This window comes from Gorilla gorilla, chromosome 1 (assembly GCF_029281585.2).
Source record: "Gorilla gorilla gorilla isolate KB3781 chromosome 1, NHGRI_mGorGor1-v2.1_pri, whole genome shotgun sequence".
NCBI lineage: Eukaryota > Metazoa > Chordata > Mammalia > Primates > Hominidae > Gorilla > Gorilla gorilla.
In genome coordinates this window covers 211,770,791-211,792,037 of record NC_073224.2, presented here as the reverse complement: position 1 = coordinate 211,792,037, position 21,247 = coordinate 211,770,791, and the positions used below count along the sequence as shown (strand labels likewise).

Below are 21,247 nucleotides of genomic sequence, written 5' to 3'. Positions count from 1 at the left end.
TGAATTTCTCGCTGCTTCCCTAAAAACTCCATTTTTCCTCAAATCTCTTTGCCTTTCCAGCGGCCCGCTTTTGCCTATTGCTTTACCTAGAAAAATCTTACTCATCTTAAGACCTAATCTGAAAAAGTGCTTCCTCTGGGATGCCTTCCCTGATTGCCACAGGCAAAATGAGTTGCCTTCTTCTCTGGGTCCCTATGCACTGGGCGCATTCCTCAGTCTAGCACCTGACACAATATGTTTTAAGTATTAATTTCTGTGGCTGTTTCCTTGTCAGACTGGGCACTTCCTGAGGGCAGGGACTAGATCTTTTTCATCTCTTCAATCCCAGTGTCGGGCACCGAGGAATGAATGGATGAGTGACCATGCTCTGATGATGGCTCCGAAATCCCCGGCACAAAGGAAGTGTGCATGGTCTCCCCAGGGGAGCTGTACTGGGGTGGAGTGGGTTAGGGAGAACAAGGTCTCTGGAGTCAGAAAGGTCTACAGGTTCATACCTGGCTTACCATTTACTTGCTGTATGACCTGGGGCAAGTGACCTTGCCTCTCTAACCTTCAATGTCTTCATTTGCAAAATCTTACAATCCTAACAATGGTTTCAAAGATAAGTATGCAAAGTGGCTGGAACAGGACCTGAGCCACAAATGACCAAGCCTCCCTCTCCCCACTGGCCCAGCTGCTTGGAGCCAGGTGAGGGGACTGTGGGCCAACACTGACCTAGGGGCTTTGACCTACACACTGGCTTTCCTGCCAGCTCCAGATAGAGCCTCCAGCTAATGGCAACAAAGCTTTCAACAGCTCAGGAAGAGGATGAACATTTGGAAAGAAAAGAAGAGGCTCAGACCACTCAGTTTAACACATGGGCACAGTTCCCTGATGGATGGAGGCTGGGCAGCTGGCCCAGGCACAGCCTTCAGCTTGGGGTAGGGTAGAGAGGCCATAAATATTCATGAGACAGAAGAATTCTGCTGTCTGGATCTGGTACCCTTTTCCCTGTGCAGCATTCGGCCCTCATCCCTGCTGGAAACATTCCCAGTCCCTAGGGAACCTGGAGAAGGGGTTCTCATCCATAGCTGGACAGCCAGAGAGGAGGGACCATCGGGAGATGGACAGAAGGAGGTATGTGCTGGTTTATTTCCCAGGCCAGATTGTGGGTTGGGAAGTTGGGTTCACCAGTCCTGCTAGCTCTTAACATTTGTGGGGCCAGTTGAGGTCAAAAGTACAAAATTCTAAATATTTATAAGCTATAAATAAGATACATCCAAGTTCATCCACAGCTCCTGCACCAGCAGTTCCTTGCAGCCCCGCAGGCCTGAGGGTGCATTCACCAACAGGGCAAGGACTAGAAGTGGTGAAGTGGTGAAGGCGGGGGAACACCACATTCCAAGTGGGCACACTCTCTTGGATCCAAGTACTCCTTGCTCTGTGGGGATCATGAGGCTGGAGCCCCCCTAATTTCAAGACACTGGGTACCATTTACTGGTATACAGTACATCTTGCCTATGATCATATTTCCTCCTCAGATCATCTTCGTGAGGCTGGTTTTACAAGATACCCAATTTTCTAGGGGTAAAAAGTGAGACTAGAGAAGAAAATAGATTTGTCCATAGTCATACAGCGGGGAAGTGGCAGACTTGGGATTTTGAACTCCAAGGTTCATTCTGACTCTCCTAGAACAAGCTGTGTCCCTGCTAGAAGCAAACTGCTCCTTGGCCAGCTTGTCCACTCACAGACTTGTCTTACAGCCTGAGAATGGGAGCTCCAGATGCTGTGAGGCCCCAGGAAGAGATGCCTTTGACCTGGGGCCCTGCTTTTACCTTTGTTCCTCAAAGCTGGGAAGGGAATGCGACAAAGGGATGGCATGACTTGCTCTGTATCCATCTGACTCCCGCCTGGTAGGGCGAGAGCTGGGTCAGATCCTGGTTCAACCACTAAGCTCATCCGGTGATTCTGAGTCTCTGTTTCCTCATTTGTAAATGAAGATTTTTATATGGACTAAGAGAAAAGGATATTAAGAAAACAATCTTATTTACAACAGTATTCAAAAAAAATAAAATACTTAGAAATAAACTTAACCAGCCAGGCACTATGGCTCATGCCTATAATCCCAGCACTCCGGGAGGCTGAGGCAGGCAGATCACTTGAGTTCAGGAGTTTGAGACCAGCCTGGCCAACATGGTGAAACCCCATCTCTACTAAAAATACAAAAATTAGCTGGGCGTGGTGGCGCATGCCTGTAGTCCCAGCTACTCAGGAGGCTGAGCCAGGAGAATCACTTGAACCGGGAGGCGGAGGCTGCAGTGAGCCAAGATCATGCCACTGCACTCCAGCCTGGGCGACAGAGCAAGACTCTGTCTCAAATAAAAAAAAAAAGGAAAAATAAAAAAGAAACAAACTTAACCAAGGAGGCAAAAGACTTGTACATTGAAAACTACAAAACATTGCTGAAGGTCGGGCGCGGTGCCTCACGCCTGTAATCCCAGCACTTTGAGAGGCCGAGACGGGCAGATCACGAGGTCAGGAGATCGAGACCATCCTGGCTAACACAGTGAAACCCCGTCTCTACTAAAAATACAAAAAGTTAGCCAGGCGTGGTGGCAGGCGCCTGTAGTCCCAGCTACTCGGGAGGCTGAGGCAGGAGAATGGCATGAACCCGGGAGGCGGAGCTTACAGTGAGCCGAGATCGTGCCACTGCACTCCAGCCTGGGTGACAGAGCCAGACTCTGTCTAGGAAAAAAAAAATTGCTGAAAGAAATTGAAGATGACACAAATAAATGGAAAGACATCCCAAGTTCATGGATTGGAAGACTTAATATTATTAAAATGTCCATACCACCCAAAGTGATCTACAGATTCAATGCCATTCTACCAAAACCCCAGTGTAATTTTTACAGAAATTTTTTAAAAATTGTAAAATTCATATGAAACCTCAAAGGACACCAAATAGTCAAAACAATCTTGAGAAAAAGAACAAAACTGAAAGACAACTCCTGATTTCAAAACATATTACAAAGCTACAATAATCAAAATGGTTTGGACTGGCATAAAGACAGACACATAGATCAATGGGACAGAATAGAGGGACCCAAAATAAACCCTCACATACATAGTCAAATAATCTTTGACAAGAGGACCATGATTACACAATGGGGAAAGAATAGTCCCTTCAATGAAAAGTGCTGGGAAAGATGGATATCCACATGCAGAAGAATGAAGATGGGCTCTTATCTTACACCATATATTATACAAAAATTAACTTAAAATGGATTAAAGACCTAAACATAAGACCTGAAACTATAAAACTCCTCAAAGAAAACATAGGATAAAAGCTTCTTGGTGGGGCGTGGTGGCTCACGCCTGTAATCCCAGCACTTTGTGGGGCTAAGGCGGGCAGATCACCTGAGGTCAGGAGTTGAAGACCAGCCTGGCCAACATGGTGAAATCCCGTCTCTACAAAAATACAAAAAGTAGCCAGGCATGATGGCGGGTGCCTGTAATCCCAGCTACTCGGGAGGCTGAGGCACGAGAATCACTTGGACCAGGGAGGCAGAGGTTGCAGTGAGCCAAGATCGTGCCATTGCACTCCACCCTGGGAAACAGAGCAAGACTCCATCTCAAAAAAAAAAAAGCTTCACAACAGGCCAGATGCAGTGGCTCACGCCTGTAATCCCAGAACTTTGAGAGGCCTAGGTAGGAGGATTGCTTGAAGCCAGGAGTTCGGGATCAGCCTGGGCAACGTAGCAAGATCTTGTTTCTACACAAAATTTTAAAAATTAGCTGAGCACGATGGCATGCACCTGTAGTCTCAGCTATTCAGAGGCTGAGACAGGAGGATACCTTGAGCCCAGGAGCTCAAGGCTGAAGTGAGCTATGATCATGCCACTGTACTCCAGCCTAGGCAACAGAGGGAGACTCTGTCTCTAAACAACAAAAAAAATTAATTAATTAGTTATTTACATTAAAAACAATAAAAAGCCTCATGACATTGGAATGGGTCATAATTTCCTGGATATGACACCAAAAGCACAGGCAACGAAAGCAGAAATAAACTATTTTTTGGCAAACTTTAATCTCCATGAAGCAAAGGAAAACAATCAGCAGAGTGGAAAGGCAACCTGTGGATGGGAGAAAAGGCAACCTTTCGGATGGAACCAGATATCAGATAAGGGGTTAATATGCAGAACTCCTACAACTCAGTAACAACAATAACAAAAAATTCAATTTAAAAAATGGGCAAAGAACTTGAATAGACATTTCTCCAAAGACGATATACCAATGGCCATAAACATGTGAAAAGATGGCTCAATATCACTGATGATCAGAGAAATGCAAATTGAAACCATAATGCAATATCACCTCAAACCCAGTGGGATGGCCACTATCAGTAAAACAGAAATGTGTCAGCAAGGATGTGAGAAATTGAAACTTTTGCACAGTGTTGGTGGGATTCCAAAACGGTGCAGCCACTATGGAAAAGAGTATAGAAGCTCCTCAAAAAACTGAAATTAGAATGATTATATGACCCAACAGTTCCGCTCTGGGTATACTATATATTCAAAAGAACTGAAAACGGGATTTTTTTTTTTTTTTTTTTTTTTTTTTTTGAGATGGAGCCTTACTCTGTCGCCCAGGCTGGAGTGCAGTGGCACGATCTTGGTTCACTGCAACCTCCGCCTCCCGCGTTCAAGCGGTTCTCAGCCTCCCTAGTAGCTGGGACTACAGGCACCCGCCACCTCGCCCGGCTAATTTTTGCACGTTTAGTAGAGACGAGGTTTCGCCATGTTGGCCAAGCTGGTCTCTAACGCCTGACCTCAAGTGATCCGCCCCCGCCTTGGCCTCTCAAAGTGCTGGGATTACAGGGATGAACCACCACGCCCAACTGAAAACCGGATCTTTTTTTTTTTTTTGAGATGGAGTCTCGCTGTGTAGCCCAGGCTGGAGTGCAGTGGCGCAATCTCGGCTCGCTGCAAGCTCCGCCTCCCGGGTTCACGCCATTCTCCCGCCTCAGCCTCCCGAGTAGCTGGGACTACAGGTGCCCGCCACCACACCCGGCTAATTTTTTTTTTTTTTTTTTTTTTTGTATTTTTAGTAGAGAAGGGGTTTCACTATGTTAGCCAGGATGGTCTCAATCTGCTGACCTCGTGATCCGCGCTCCTCGGCCACCCAAAGTGCTGGGATTACAGGCGTGAGCCACCGCGCCCGGCCGAAAACAGGATCTTGAAAAGACATTTGCACATTCATATTCATAGCAACATTATTCACAATCATCAAGCGTGGAAACACCTAACATGTCCATGGACACATGAATGGATAAGCAAAATGTGGTATATACATACAATGGAATATTACTCAGCCTTACAAAGGAAGAAAATTCTGACACATGTTACAACATGGATGAATCTTGAAGACATTTCTGCTAAGTGAAATAAGCCAGCCACAAGAAGACAAATACTATATGATTCCACTTATTATATGAGACATTTAAAGTAATCAAACGCATAGAACCAAAAGTAGAACGGTGGTTGCCAGGGGCTGGGAGGAGGGGAAAATAGAGAGATGTTCAACAGATGTAGAGTTTCAGTCATGCAAGATGAAAACATTCTTTTATTTTGTTTGTTTGAAATGAAGTCTCACTCTGTCACCCAGGCTGGAGTGCTGTGGCATGATATTGGTTCACCACAACCTCCGCCTCCTGGGTTCAAGCGATTCTCCTGCCTCAGCCTCCCGAGTAGCTGGGATTACAGGCATGCACCACCACGCCCAGCTAATTTTGTATTTTTGGTAGAGACGGGGTTTCAACATGTTGACCAGGCTAGTCTCGAACTCCTGACCTCAAGCGATCCACCCACATTGACCTCCCAAAGTGCTGGGATTACCAGCATGAGCCACTGCGCCCAGCCAAGTTGAAAACATTCTATTGGCACTCGCAGGATTTAAAAAAAGAAAAGAAAAGAAAAGAAAACGTTCTAGAGATCTATTATACAACAATGTGAATATAGGTAGCATGACTGAACTATACACTTTAAAAATGTTAACAGGGACCAGGCACATGGCTGGAATTACGTGGCCTGTAATTCCAGCACTCTGGGAGGCCAAAATGAGTGGATCACTTGAGCCCAGGAGTTTGAGACCAGCCTGGACAACATAGCAACACCCCAGTCTCTATAAAATAAATTTTTCAAAATGCATGCTAAGAGAGTAAATTTATGTTATGGTTTTCACCACAGTAAAAAAATAAATAAATAAATAAATGGGCCTAAGAGACGACAAATTTGAAAGTACATTGTGTATTTTTAAGTTAGAGTCGTATGACTCAGTTTATGACTTAAAAGCTATGCAACCTTTGGTAAAACTGCTTGCCGCCTTCGGGCCTCATTTGTAAAACACATCTCTTTCACCAAGCGAATAAAGGATGTACAGTATTTAGAGAACAGTGGTTAAGAGCACAGACTCTGGAGTCAGACAAACCTGGGTTCAAATCTTACCTCTCTCACTTCCTACCACAGAACCACAGCCAAGCATGTCCTCCCTCTGATTCTCAGGTCCCTCACTGAAAATGGAGCTGATAATACCCGGGCACATACCTCTCCAGAGTGGTGTGAAGAGTCAATGAAATAATGTGTATAAAGTCCTTATCAGAGCTGGGCGCAGTGGCTCATGCCTGTAATCCCAGCACTTTGGGAGGCCAAGGCGGGCAGATCACTTGAGGTCAGGAGTTCGAGACCAGCCTAGCCAACATGGTGAAACCCTATCTCTACTAAAAATACAAAAATTAACCAGGCATGGTGGTGCATGCCTGTAATCCCAGCTACTCGGGAGGCCGAGGCAGGGGAATCACTTGAACCCAGGAGGCAGAGATGGCAGTGAGCCAAGATGACGCCCTTGCACTGCAGTCTGGGCGACAGAGCGAGACTCCATCTCAAAAAAAAAAAAAAAAAGAAGATGCCTGGTCTGGTCTATAGTGAGAGCTCATTGAATGTTGGCTATTGTTACTGTTACTTCCCTACCCCAGACAGAGTTGGAAATTCCACCTCAAGTTCCTGTAACAATCTATCACATTGCATTATCATAGCTGTTGATTTCTCTCTCCTTTTGGACTGGGAATTCCCAAGGGCCAAGGCTTCTGGCATATCACCAATACCCATCACAGGGCCTCCTACATAGCAAACACATGAGAAATACTGACTAAATAGACAGGTGAGCCTCTACACACACAGTCACAGTGTCCCTCACTCTTCGCTTCCAAACTCTCACACTCCAGCTCTAGCCACTCCCAGCTCTTAGATTCACTGGGGCCAGTCCCACTTTCCTCATCTATAAAATGGGAATAGCATCAACATTGAGGCTGGAAAGGTAGCCCACATCTATAATGCCAGCACTTTGAGAGGCTGAGGTAAGAGAATTGCTTGAGGTCAGGAGTTTAAGACCAGCCTGAGCAACATAACCAAATTTTGTCTCTACAAAATTAAAAATTAAAAAAAAAATTAGCCAGGCATGGTGGCACATGCCTGCAGTCCTAGCTACTATGGAGGCTGAGGCTGCAGGATCACTTGGGTCCATTACAGTGAGCTATGATCATACCACTGCACTCCAGCCTGGGCAACAGAGCAAGACCCTATCTCTTAAAAATAAAAATAAGGGCCCGGCGCAGTGGCTCACGCCTGTAATCCCAGCACTTTGGGAGGCCAAGGCGGGCGGATCACAAGATCAGGATATCGGGACCATCCTGGCTAACACGGTAAAACCCTGTCTCTACTAAAAATATAAAAAATTAGCTGGGCAAGGTGGTGGGCGCCTGTAGTCCCAGCTACTCGGGAGGCTGAGGCAGGAGAATGGCATGAACCCGGGGTGCGGAGTCTGCAGTGAGCCAAGATTGTGCCACTGCACTCCAGCCTGGGCGACAGCGAGACTCCGTCTCAAAAAATAAATAAATAAAAATAATAAATAAATAATTAATACAAATTAGGCTGGGTGGGGTGGCTCACACCTGTAAACCCAGCACTCTGGGAGGCCGAGGCAGGCAGATCATCTGAGGTCAGGAGTTCAAGACCGGCCTGGCCAACATGACGAAACCCCATATCTACTAAAAATACAAAAATTAGCTGGGTGTGGTGGCACACATCTGTAATCTCAGCTACATGGGAGGCTGAGGCAGAAGAACCACTTGAACCCGGGAGGGGGAAGTTTCAGTGAGCTGAGATTGTGCCACTGCACTCCAGCCTGGGTGACAGACCGAGACTCCATCTCAAAAAAAAAAAAAAAAAAAAACTTGACCTCACAGGATAGCCCTGATGTTGAAGACAGACAACCTCTACAGTGCTAGGCATATAGAAGGTGCTCAATACATGAGTTACTTCCTGTTCTGACATGCCCTGTTGCTTGATATTTGTGCCCTGACCTGGCCGTGCCAACCACACCCTCTAATGTTACCTCTCACAGAGTGGTTTCAATACCATTTCTCCAAGATGCAGAAGGATTTGAGGGACGAATTAAGGGAGCAGAAATCCTGACCTCTGAGGAATTCTGTGCCAGGCTCCCTACAATTCCCAGCGCAAGGGACCATGCACATTTATTGGCTGATGAATGAAGCACCATGTCTGGGAGAGGTTACGGACAGGGTCTAGGGCACGAGGGATGAGGATGATCTGGGTACCAGTCAGAGTTACCCAGTGTTCCTTCTCATTGGGGACCTCACCCTGGCCCCAGATATGTATATTACATTGAGGAGACTCAGCCTCTGCTCAGTTGGCCTAGGAAACCCCAAGTCTGGCCTGGGTCTCTCCTCCTGGCTCCCAGATACCCAGGTGGTATCTGTTTGTGAGTTACCCTATCCAATTTTGCTTCCAGGACAGGGCCAGGAAGAGGGAGGGAGGAACCATCCCCTCTGGGCTGCCCCAGCACTGGGCACATCATGCCTCTGTTATGCCTCTGGTTTTTGTGTGTGTGTTGCGGGGGTGGGGTGTTGAGACTGAGTCTCACTCTATCACCTAGGCTGGAGTGCAATGACGCAATCTCAGCTTACTGCAACCTCCGCCTCCCAGGTTCAAGCGATCCTCATGTGTCAGCCTTCCAAGTAGCTGGGATTACAAGCGCATGCCACCATGCCTGGCTAATTTTTATATTTTTAGTAGAGACAGGGTTTCACCATGTTGGCCAGGCTGGTCTCAAACTCCTGATCTCAGGTGATCCACCCACCTCAACATCCCAAAGTGCTGGGATTACAGGCATGAGCCACCGCACACAGCCATGCCTCTGTTATACCAGGAATCACGCTGACATCTTCCCAGCCTGGGAGTTCCTGAGTCCTGCTGGTGTCCTCGTGGCCAGTCCAGGACCCCGTCCAGGGAAAAAAGCAGGGCTGGGCACAGGCCCTGGCGTCACACAGACCTGAGTCTGCACCTGGGTCTGCTTCTTCCTTGCTGCGTGATCCTTGGCTCTCCCAGCCTCCCTTTCTTCATCTGCAAAATGATGGTAATAAAACCTTCCTCACAGGGTGGTTGTGAGAGCTGAGTGAAGCAATTTACTCAATAACTGTGAACTCTCTTCCCTGCTGTCCTCAGAAAATGCTTGTTGAATAAGTGAATAAAGAAGCAACCGAACTGGCCATGCACTAAGCCAGCTACACATTCTCTCCTAGAAGCAACCGGGGTTAGCCGGAGAGCAAGCATAGGAACCGAAACCAGGGGATGTGGGCTCTGGCCTCAGCTGTGCCACTCACCCACATATCTTGACTGAGCCTCATTCCAGCTCTGAGCCTGGGGGTTTTTATCTGCAAAATGCGGTGCCTGTGCCTCGCTTATCTCAAAGCATTGTTGTAAAAAAAAAGGAAGTGAGATTATTGGTGGTGACAGTTTTGGGTAAACAGTAAAGCACTTGGTACATTGAAATGGACTTTATGAACTGTGAAAGGTAGTGCAGGCTGGGTGCAGTGGCTCACGCCTGTAATCCCAGCACTTTGGGAAGCCAAGGCAGGAGATGGCTTGAGGCCAGAAGTTCAAGACCAGCCTGGGAAACATAGCAAGATCCCGTTTCCACAAAAAAAAAAAAAAAAAGTTTTTTAAATTAGCCAGGCATGGTGGCATGCGCCTGTAGTCCTGGCTCCTTGGGTGGCTAAAGCTGGAGGATAGCTTGAGACCAGGAGTTCAAGTCTGCAGTGAGTCACGATCATGCCACTGCTCTTCAGCCTGGGTGACAGAGCAAGACTGTGTCTCTTAAAAAAAAAGTGGGGGGGGGGGTGTGCGGGGGGGTGTAGGCCAGGCATGGTGCCTCACTTCTGTAATCCCAGCACTTTGGGAGGCCGAGGCAGGCGGATTGCTTGAGCACGGGAGTTCAAGACTAGCCTGGGCATCATGTCAAACCCCACCTCTACAAAAAACAAACAAACAAAACAAAACAAAACAAAACAGAAACAAAAAAACACAAAAATTAATCAGGCAAGATGGTGTGCACCTATAGTATCAGCTACTCGAGAGACTGAGGTGGGAGGACTGCTTGAGCCCAGGAGATCGAGGCTGCAGTGAGGTGTGATCACGCCACTGCATTCCAGCCTGCGTGACAGAGCAAGACTTTGTCTCAAAAGAAAAAAAAAAAGAGGAGGGGGGGCGGGGTATGCACAAATTTGGTTTTGACATGCTTCTCCCATTAGCCAGCCAAGCTCAACTCCAAACCCAGGCCCTGAAGATCTCCCTCCTACAGAACCAAGGGGGTGGGGAGGGGTGGCTGAGTGGTGATCCTCCCCCTGCATATTCTGTCTCTCTCTCACACACAAACACACAAATACACACACAGAATCTGGCTGTGATTCCCCTCGGCCGAAGACACACAGAGGCATATCAGCCTCTCAGCTGGCTTTGCTGGCCATCTGCTCCTGGGAGGGGAGCTGTCTGGCTGGAGCAGGCCACATGCAGCCTGGATATGCTCCCCGCCCATCATTCCAGATACATGTAGACATAGCCAGAGCCAGCTCCCTGTCCACCCCACATAACCACAGACACACATGCACACACAAAGACACACCAGAGGCTTCTCCCCGCTCTCGTCATGCTGTCAAGGAGCCCAAGAGGGGCTGGTCAGAGAGGGGGCTGCAGCAGGGTCCCAGCACTTGCCCTTTGGGAGCTGACTCGGCTCCCGACCCAGACACACACCCCTAGGCCCATCAAGGGGTGCTGCCGGCTCCTGCTCCACTGTTGCCCTCTCTGAGGTCCAAGCCTCCACCCATCTAGGGGATCAGAACAGGAAAGTGGGGGATGCCACCAAGAAAGAGAATGCCGTCCTCTTCAACAAGGCCTCCTTCACAGGCCTGGGGTGGGAAGTGGGGAATCTCTGCTCCCTGTAAAAGGACAATAAGATCCCAGCCTCTCCTCATACCTGCTTCCCACCACCAATCAGAGAAAACTCAGTCCTGTAGGCACATTTTGTCACTGATAGCATAAACTGTGAATTCCTTACTCCTTCAATGACCAGATGGGGAAACTGAGGCCCAGAGATGAGAAAGGATTTTCCCAAGGTGAACACAGTGTCAGGGGCAGAGCTGGGACCAGATACTGGGCCTCTGGCTCACCGTCCGTTCCCTTCCAAATGCAAAAACCGCTTCATCATTCATCTGTCCTGTGCATATTCTAAGCATATGCTATGTTGCAAACCCTGTGCTAAGGGTAAAGGATACAACAGTGAACAAAACAGTTTCCTCATCCCTAAGGCGTTTACAGCAGGAATCCCAGAGTCAGCATTAGAGGGAATTCATCGGTCCCCTTTGTGCAGCATTTTCCAATTGACAAAGCACTTCCCCATCCCAACTCTTACTTCATCCTCCCTGCAAACTCACAGGTCAGTGGTTTGTTTGTTTTGTTTTGTTTTTTGAGACGGAGTCTCGCTCTGTTGCCCAGGCTGGAGTGCAATGGCGCCATCTCAGCTCACTGCAACCTCCGCCTCCCAGGTTCAAGCAATTCTCCTGCCTCAGCCTCCCGAGTAGCACCCGCCACCACACCCAGCTAATTTTTGTATTTTTAGTAGAGATGGGGTTTCACCATGTTCGCCAGGATGGTCTCTATCTCTTGACCTCGTGATCTGCCCGCCTCAGCCTCCTAAAGTGCTGGGATTACAGACGTGAGCCACCATGCCCGGCCCACAGAGGTCAGTATTTTAACCTGCAATCTGCAAAGGAGGAAAGTGGAACTTCCGAACAACTCAAGGCCCCGGCTTGTCAGCAGGAGCTGAGATCCAAACCCCGGATGCCCACCTCAGGCCCAGGACCCAGTCATCTAAGGGGCTGACCTCTTTCTCCGGCGGTTTGTCAGCACCTAAAGATAGTGGTGTCTCTTTTGCTTCTCTAGCACTCCCCAACACACCTCCCACCCCTACCGCCTCCCCCAACACACACACCACCCCAAACACCTGGAACACAGCTGGGTATTCAGTCAGAGCTAAAGGAGAGCAGCCAGAGGTGTGGGGAGAGAGCCTGCTGGTTCTGTCATATTTCACAAGTGAGTGAGTGCACGGCCCCATGTCTGGACCTCCTGCAAGCAGAGGACGGTGGGTGCCAGCCTGGGCCCTGTCCCCAGCACCTGGGACCTGAGAGGGGCTATTGTTTGTGGGCTTGGCCCTGTGTATAAGAACCTGGTTATTTTCAGCACCCCCTTCCCCACCCCGTAAACCTAGCATTTAGTGAGTTCCTAAGTACCCCGCCCTGTACCAGATCCTTTATATGACCCGACAATTCTGTGGGGGAGATGGGATTATCATTATTTGACAATTTAGAAAACTGCACAGAGATGGAGCGTAACTTGGCCAAGACCACACAGCCAGTCAAGTAGATGTCATTTGGCTCCCTGAGATCCAAGCTACCCCCATCACCACCATCACCACCTCCCAGTAGGGTCTCTGGGGTCAGCACTGCCGCCATCACCACCATCACCACCTCCCAGTGGGATCTCTGGGGTCAGCACTGCCCCAGCCTCAGAAAAGCCAAACTTGGGTGTTGGGTTCTCCAGGAATGTTTGGACACTAGAAGTTATTTCTAAACATGAGACTCTGGGCCTGAGAAAGGTGCCAGAAAAATCCCTTAAAAACAGAAGCAGCCGAGCACAGTGACTCAAGCCTGCAATCCCAGCACTTTGGGAGGCCGAGGCAGGCTGATTGCTTGAGCCCAGGAGTTGGAGACCAGTCTGGGCAACAAGGCAAGACCTCGTCTCCACAAAAAATACAAAAATTAGCCAGGCATGGTAGAGCATGCCTCTAGTCCCAGATACTCAGGAGGCTGAAGTGGGAGGATCACCTGAGCCTGGCAGGTCCAGGCTGCAGCGAGCCATGATCGCGCCACTGCACTTCTGCCTGGACAACAGAGTGAGAGACCCTGTCTCAAAAAGAAAAGAAAAGAAAAGAAAAGAAATAGAAGCACCCATCTGCTTAGGTACAGCCTGGGGGCATGACCTTGGTTTGCCTCCTGAGGACATTTTTATATGCCTCCCCCTTGCCCAGCAGGGGCCAGGATTCCCCCTTACCTGTAGCAGGGGCAGCGGCTTCAGCTGCAGTGACCGTGTGTCTCTGTCTGGGTCCTGGCCCCAGCCTCAGCCTCTATGCTGTCTGGCAATTGCAGAAGTGAAGAAACAGAGCGTATCACTACCAAGTCACCCCTGGGAGGAAATGCTGTGGCCCTAGGGCCTCTCAAGGGGTACCACAGGAACTTCCAAGTTGGGCCGCCAGGACCTGGGCACTGCACAGAGGCTTCTCAAAGAGCAAGGGATGGGGTGGGGTGTAGACAGCGCCAGAGGCCAGGAGCTAAGGTGAGAAAGAGGAAAAGCAAGAGAGAGAAAGCAAGTGCATGTACTCAAGAGAGCGAAAAAGGGAGCATGAGAGTGAGAAAGAGGAGGGAGGAGAGATGAGGGACCAGGAAAATCAAAGGAGAGAGGGAGGAGGCAGGAGGGAGTCAGGGGAAAAAAAATGAGAGGGCGGAGGAATGGATGGAGGGAGCGAGGCTCAGGGAAAAAGACAGATGTAAACACCGGGAGAGATGAGAGGAACAAGGAGATTCAGGGACAAAGACAAGGTAAGATCCAAGACAAAAGACGAGATGACAAGACACAGACAGCGAGCATGTGCCTGTGCACATTTGGGTCTGTGCGTCTCTGGATGGGGGTGAGAGAGAAAATAAAAGAAAGGGAGTGGAGGAAAGAGAATGCCCGCTGGGATATAAAGTGGAGGGAGAAGAGAGGAGCTCGGAAGAGCCACTGTGGTCAGCGGCATGACAGGGCAGGGCCTCCCTGGAGACCAAGAAACATTGAGCCCAGAAACCCCATGGGAACAGATCTGTGGGGGTGGAGGTGGAAGCTCCCTGAGACCGTGTTTTGTAGAGATAGGGTCTCCCTGTTTTGCCTAGGTTGGTCTCAAACTCCTGGGCTCAAGGGATCCTTCCGCCTCAGCTTCCCAAAGTGTTGGGATTACAGGCATGAGCCACTGAGCCTGGCCCTGTGTTTGTTTTTTTGTTCATGCGGTTGATTTCTGGAGAGAACTGGCTCCATTGTCCAGTAGAATGTTCTATATTCTGGACTTGGTTGATTGCTTCCTTGTGAGGTCCTTTAATCTATTCCTCTGTCTCCTGTATTTTCTGAAAACAGGTTTGATTAGATTCAAATTTGGACATACTTTCTTTTTTTTTTTTCACCCAGGCTGGCATGGGTTGGCAGCGTGTGAGTTCATGGGAGCGTGCAAGTGAAGAGGGGTGGACAATCGATGGTGAACGCACATGAATGTGTGAGTGTAGGTGTGAGGGTATGTGTGAAAGTGAGCTGGTGGGGGCATCCCGTGTGCATAAGTGAGAGGTGAGCCAGAGTATCTGCCTCAGTTTCCAGTCCATTTACCCACTCATTCCTTCAACCAACCAACAAGCACCATCTGAGCACCCCCAGGCACCAGGCACTGGAGTGGACCCTGTCTAAAGAAGCAAGTCCCTCAGATACATCAGCCGACCCAACAACCTCCTACACAGAGAGGGAAACTGAGGTCCCGACAGGACCAGGGTCCCACAGCAAGGCAGGTATAAGGAGAGTCGGGGGCCTGCATCGGCATCCAGTCTCAGCTCCGCTCTGGGTATCTGGGCCAGGCTCCTCCTCCTAATGTCCCTTATCAAAGCCAAAAATGGCTCTCAAAGGACAAAACACTTTTTTTTTTTTTTTTTTGAGACAGAGTCTCACTCTGTCTCCCAGGCTGGAGTGCAGTGATGCAATCTCAGCTCACTGCAACCTCTGCCTCCCACTTTCAAGGGATTCTCCTGCCTCAGCCTCTGGAATAGCTGGGATTACAGGCAAGCACTGCCATGCCCGGCTAATTTTTGTCTTTTTAGTAGAGACGGGGTTTCACCATGTTAGCCAGGCTGGTTTTGAACTCCTGACCTCCAATGATCTGCCCACCTCAGCCTCCCAAAGTGCCAGGATTACAGGCATGACCCACCGCGCCTGGCCAGGACAAACCACTTTTAACATTTGCCTCAGTCATGTAGAACTAGAGCCAAGCATCTGCCCCCTCCTCCACCTCCAGCCCCCCATCACACACAGGCAGACACACTCAGACCACATAACACTTGCACACTCGCATACACTCAGCGCCTACTCTCATGCGAAGATGCCCACTCACACTGTGTTCCTCCACTCACCTGCACACTCACGCCCAGTCTCCCCTCACTCACACCTGCCAGGCTCATCTCCTTCCTCGAGTTCATGCGTCCATACTGCTCCACACTCACGCACCACACGCACTCTCCCAATCCCCATGTCCTGCCAGGGACACTGAAACAGGCTCAGGCCAAGCACTTTGGGAGACCAAGGCAGGAGGATTGCTTGAGCCCAGGAGTTCGAGACCAGCCTGGGCAACATAGTGAGACCCCATCTTTATATTTAAAACAAAAAAAAGAAAAGAAACAGGCTCAGTTTGATCATTTCTTCTTGTCTCCCTTACAGGCTTTTTGAGCCTCGAGTGCCCTGAAATATGAGGACATGGTCTGTACATGAACTTAGCCTTCATGCAAACTGCTCACCTAAAAGGCAAGGCCTCAACTCTGCTCTCCAGCCCAAATCCTTGGTTCCAAAACAGTTTCACCTCAGCCCTCCTCCAGCCACCACCCTCCAGGAGGGACAGCAAGCCTGGGAGGGACCTCCGGGATCAACCAGCCTCCATTGCCCAGAGTCTCCAGGACGCCTGGCTCAAGGTCCGGGACTGTTGGCTCGGCCTGCCTTCCAGTATAGTCCCTTCCATGCGCGCATGTGGCAACTGCAGATCAGCACCTCTTTTGAGATTATCAATAAGCAGGGTAGGTAGGTAGATATTACTATCAATATTTTACAAATGAGGAAACTGAATTCAACTCTTTCTCTCACACCCCACATCCATTCTGTTAGCAAATTATGTTGGCTTCACTTGGAAATATGTCCACATTTGGCCGGGCACAGTGACTCACGCCTGTAATCCCAGCACTTTGGGATGCTGAGGCGGGCAGATCACTTGAGGTCAGGAATTCAAGACCAGCCTGGCCAATATGGTGAAACCCTGTCTCTACTAAAAATAATAATAATTAAAAAAAGAGCCAGGCATGGTGGCACACACCTGCTGATTACCGCTGGTAATCCCAGCAGCTTGGGAGGTTAAGGCATGAGAATTGCTTGAACCCAAGAGGCGGAGGTTGCAGTGAGCCAAGATGGTGCCAATGCACTCCAGCCTGGGTGAAAAAAAAAAAAAGAAAATATGTCCAAATTTGAATCTAATCAAGCCTTTAGGTCTAACCTCAGTTTTCAGAAAATACAGGGGACAGAGGAATAAATTAAAGGACCTCATAAGGAAGCAATCAACCAATTCCAAAATATAGAACATTCTACTGGACAATGGAGCCAGTTCTCTCCAGAAATCAACCGCTTGAACACAAAAACAAACAGAGGGCCAGGCTCAGTGGCTCATGCCTATAATCCCAACACTTTGGGAAGCTGAGGCGGAAGGATCCCTTGAGCCCAGGAGTTTGAGACCAACCTGGGCAAAACAGGGAGACCCTGTCTCTACAAAACAAAACAAAACAAAAGTTAAAAATAAAATGAAATAAAAGCACAAAAGAAACAGGGAGGAGATTGTTCCAGATTAAAAGAGATTTAAGAGGACAGACATGGTGGCTCACGCCTGTAATCCCAGCACTTTGGGAGGCCAAGGTGGGCAGATCACTTGAGGTCAGAAGTTCAAGACCAGCCTGGCCAACATGGTGAAACCCTGTCTCTGCTAATAATACAAAAATTAGCCGGGTGTAGTGGCACACGCCTGTAATCCCAGCTACCCGGGAGGCTGAGACAGGAGAATTGCCTGAACCCGGGAGGCAGAGGTTGCAGTGAACCAAGATCAAGCCACTGCTCTCCACCCTGGGCGACAGAGCAAGACTCTGTCTCAAAAAATATATATAAAAAAAAGAAGTTGCAGCTGATCCTGCAACAGGCAGGGAGGGAACCAGGAAATAAATACTCAAACCTTTCTCTTCTCCCATCCTCTGATGTCTTATTGGCACCGCCAGTTGGCTGAGCCCAACCAGAAACAAAGGAACCATTAATGTGGTCCATACAGGGCAGCCTCCGGGGCAAGAGGTGGGTGAAGAAGGGTGGAGTGTACTCTGGGCATGCATCACCAATCCCACAGTGGGTCTGGAGGAGAAAGCAGAAGATATCCAGGACAGACATACCTGAGAAAATCACAGAAACTGGTATATGGACAGGATTTTAGATAATTCTAAGGAATTCTTGATAATAGTATTAAGAGATAATGGTGTTGCAGTTATAAACAAAATGTCCATATATGTGGAATTTGCTTTAAAATATTACAGCAAAATAAGAAGAAAGGAAGGAGAGAGAAAGTAAAGAAAAAGAGAAGAAATAAAGAAGGATGGATACAGAGTATGAAGAAAAAAGAAAGGAAGAGGAATGAAGGGAGAGAGGGGAGAAATAGAAAATGTGGCAAAATATTTATTTTATTGATTGATTGATTTTTATTTATTTATTTTTTTGAGATGGAGTCTCACTCTGTCTCCCAAGTTGGAGTGCAGTGGCGCGATCTCAGTCTCACTGTGTTGTCCAGGCTGATCTCAAACTCCTGACCTCAAGCAATCCGCCCTCCTCCGCCTTCCAAAGTGCTGGGATTACAGGTGTGAGCCACCACGCCCGGTCGTGTGTTATTTGAAACCACTAAGTTTGTGGTAACTTCTTATAGCAGCCCCAGGAAACTACCACAAGGATTTCTTGTACTCTTCCTTCTCTTTTTGTGTATGTTTGAAAACTTTTCTAATGAAGTTGTGTTTGAGCACGTACAATTCACAACACCACCTATAAAACAGTCTTGCCAAGGAAACCGAAACAGAATCAGCAAGTTTAATCACCAGTTTACTCCTGTTACAGAAGGAAACAGATCATAGGGATGCACTCAACAAACACACATGATAAGAAACATACAGAACACACAACCTGCTTTCTTCAATAAATAAATTCTAGCCGGGCGCGGTGGCTCATGCCTGTAATCCCAGTACTTTGGGAGGCTGAGGCGGGCAGATCACCTGAGGTCAGGAGTTCAAGACCAGCCTCAACATGGAGAAACCCCGTCTCTATTAAAAATACAAAATTGCCGGGCATAGTGGTGCATGCCTGTAATCTCAGCTACTCGGGAGGCTGAGGCAGGAGAATTGCTTGAACCTGGGAGGCGGAGGTTGCGGTGAGCCGAGATTGCGCCATTGCACTCCAGCCTGGGCAACAAGAGCAAAACTCCATCTCAAAAAAATAAAAATAAATAAATAAATTCTAAACAAGAAAAAAAGATACAGGGAGAAACTATTGATTAAAAGAGAATTAAGAGGTCGAGCATAGGAGCTCATGCCTATAATCCCAGCACCTTGAGAGGCCGAAGTGAGAGGATCACTTGACACAGGAGTTTGAGACCAGCCTGGGCAACATAGTGAGAACTCACCTCTAAATAAATTAACTACTTAAATAAAGAGAATTAAGAGACATAGCAACCAATTGCTACATGAATCTTCTCGGATCCTGATTCAAACAACAGGGAAAAAAAAGAAAGAAATTGGGCCAGGCGCAGTGGCTCATGCCTGTAATCCCAGCACTTTGGGAGGCCGAGGTGGGTGGATCACTTGAAGTCAGGAGTTCGAGACCAGCCTGGCCAACATGGTGAAATTCCGTCTGTACTAAAAATACTAAAATTAGCTTGGCATAGTGGCACATGCCTGTAATTCCAACTACTCAGGAGGGTGAGGCAGGAGAATCGCTTGAACCTGGGAGGCAGAGATTTCAGTGAGCCAAGATTGCACCACTGCACTGCAGTCTGGGTGACAGAGTGAGACTCTGTCAAAAAAAAAAAAAGAAAGAGAGAGAGAAAAGGAAGGAAGGGAGGGAGGGAGGGAGGGAAATTGAGGATTGCCAGGCATGGTGGCTTATACCTATAATCCCAGCACTTTGGGAGGTCCAGGTGGTCCTCACTTGAGGACAGGAGTTTGAGACCAGCCTGGACAACATAGCCAGACTCCATCTTTACAAAAACTTTTTAAAATTCGCTGCAGTGAGCCATGATCATGCCACTGCACTCCAGCCTACATGGCAGAGTGAGACCCTGTCTCTTAAAAAAAAAAAAAGTGTGCTGATAATTGTTGAAGCTGGCTAAGGGTACATGAGGATCCATTATACCTTTAAATGTACTGTTGCACATGTTTTCTGTTCTTTTTGAGACGGAGTCTCACTTTTGTCACCCAGGCTGGAGCGCAATGGCACGATCTCGGCTCCCTGCAACCTCCGCCTCCCGCTTTCAAGTGAGTCTCCTGCCTCAATGTCCCAAGTAGCTGGGATTACAGGCACCTGCCACCATCCCTGGCTAATTTTTGTATTTTTAGTAGAGATGGGGTTTCACCATGTTGGCCAGGCTAGTCTCGAACTCCTGACCTCAAGTGATCCACCCACCTCAGCCTCCCAAAGTGCTGGGATTACAGGCGCGAGCCACCAGGCCTGGTGGTTTTCAATTTTTCATAATTAAGAAAGGGTTTTTTGCTGTTTGTTTTTTAAAGAAATTCAATTTTGTGTTTGTTTTTTAAAGCAATACTTGTTGAGCTTTTGAGATCAGAACGGCAGTGAAAAAGAAAACTGTCCCAATGTTATGTAGTGGATAATTGTGTCTTGGGATGTAATTTTCCTGTGATAGCATCTTATTGGGATGTTAAGTGCTGTATCTCATTCAATGGAGACGGAAGTGAAAAGTATGCAGCCTAGAAAGCTCTGTTAAATGACAGAAAAGGGGCTCCAACAACAATGAAGATGCTGGCGTAAAAAATGCTTATACATTTGTTTCATGAAATTTGAGTGCAAAAAAGAAATATTTATAAAACAACGAGCTATTGCCCACAATATTTAAGTATATAAGTAATTAAAAGAATAAATTAAATATTATAAGTAAGGCTGGGCACAGTATCTCACGCCTGTAAAACCACGTCTCTACAAGAAATACAGAAAAAATTAGCTGGACATGGCAGTGCACGCCTGTAGTCCTAGCTACTCAGGAAGCTAAGGTGGGAGGATCACTTGAGCCCAGCAGGTTGAGGCTGCAGTGAGCCATGACTACACCACTGCCACTCCAGCCTGGGTAACAGAGTGATATCTTCTCTTCAAAATATGTGTGTGTGTAATAGGTAGGAATTTTACTATATCAGTGGTTCTCAACCAGAGGCTCTTTTGCCCTCTAGTGAAACCCCGTCTCTACTAAAAATACAAAAATTAGCCAGGCATGGTGGCACATGCCTATTAATCCCAGCTACTCAAGAGGCAGAGGCAGGAGAATCACTTGAACCCAGGAGGCGGAGGTTACAGTAAGCCAGGATCACCCCACTGCACTCCACTCCAGCCTGGGCAACAGAGCAAGACTCCGTCTCAAAAAAAAAAAACAAACAAACAAAAAAAACTTTAAATGATGGATGGATAGATAGATAGATAGATAGATGATAGATCCAAAATCTTGCCACTTCTCACCACCTCCACTGCTATAGCCCTGGTCCAAGTCCCTCCACCTCCCCGCTGGATTGCAGCCTCCTCCCTCGTCTCCCTGCTTCCATACTCATGTCCCCATTAGTCTGTTTTTTTTTTTTTTTTTTTTGAGCTGGAGTCTCATTCTGTCACCCAGGCTGGAGTGCAGTAGCGCGATCTCAGCTCACTCCAACCTCCGCCTCCCAGGTTCAAGCAATTCTCCTGCA

General features: G+C 48.0%; 1 protein-coding gene across 2 annotated transcripts in view; it reads right to left on the bottom strand.

Annotated features, from left to right (window-relative positions):
• PTAFR (platelet activating factor receptor) overlaps positions 1 to 21,247 on the bottom strand; it is a 46,724-nt gene that overhangs the window by 15,904 nt on the left and 9,573 nt on the right. Inside the window, exon 1 of one of the 2 annotated variants that reach the window (XM_004025289.5) lies at positions 13,497 to 14,216. The exons of the other annotated variant lie outside the window; for it this stretch is intronic. The gene's annotated coding sequence lies outside the window, so the exon portion shown is untranslated. Of the gene's footprint in view, positions 1 to 13,496; positions 14,217 to 21,247 lie in introns of those variants that run through there. 2 annotated transcript variants of the gene reach the window in all.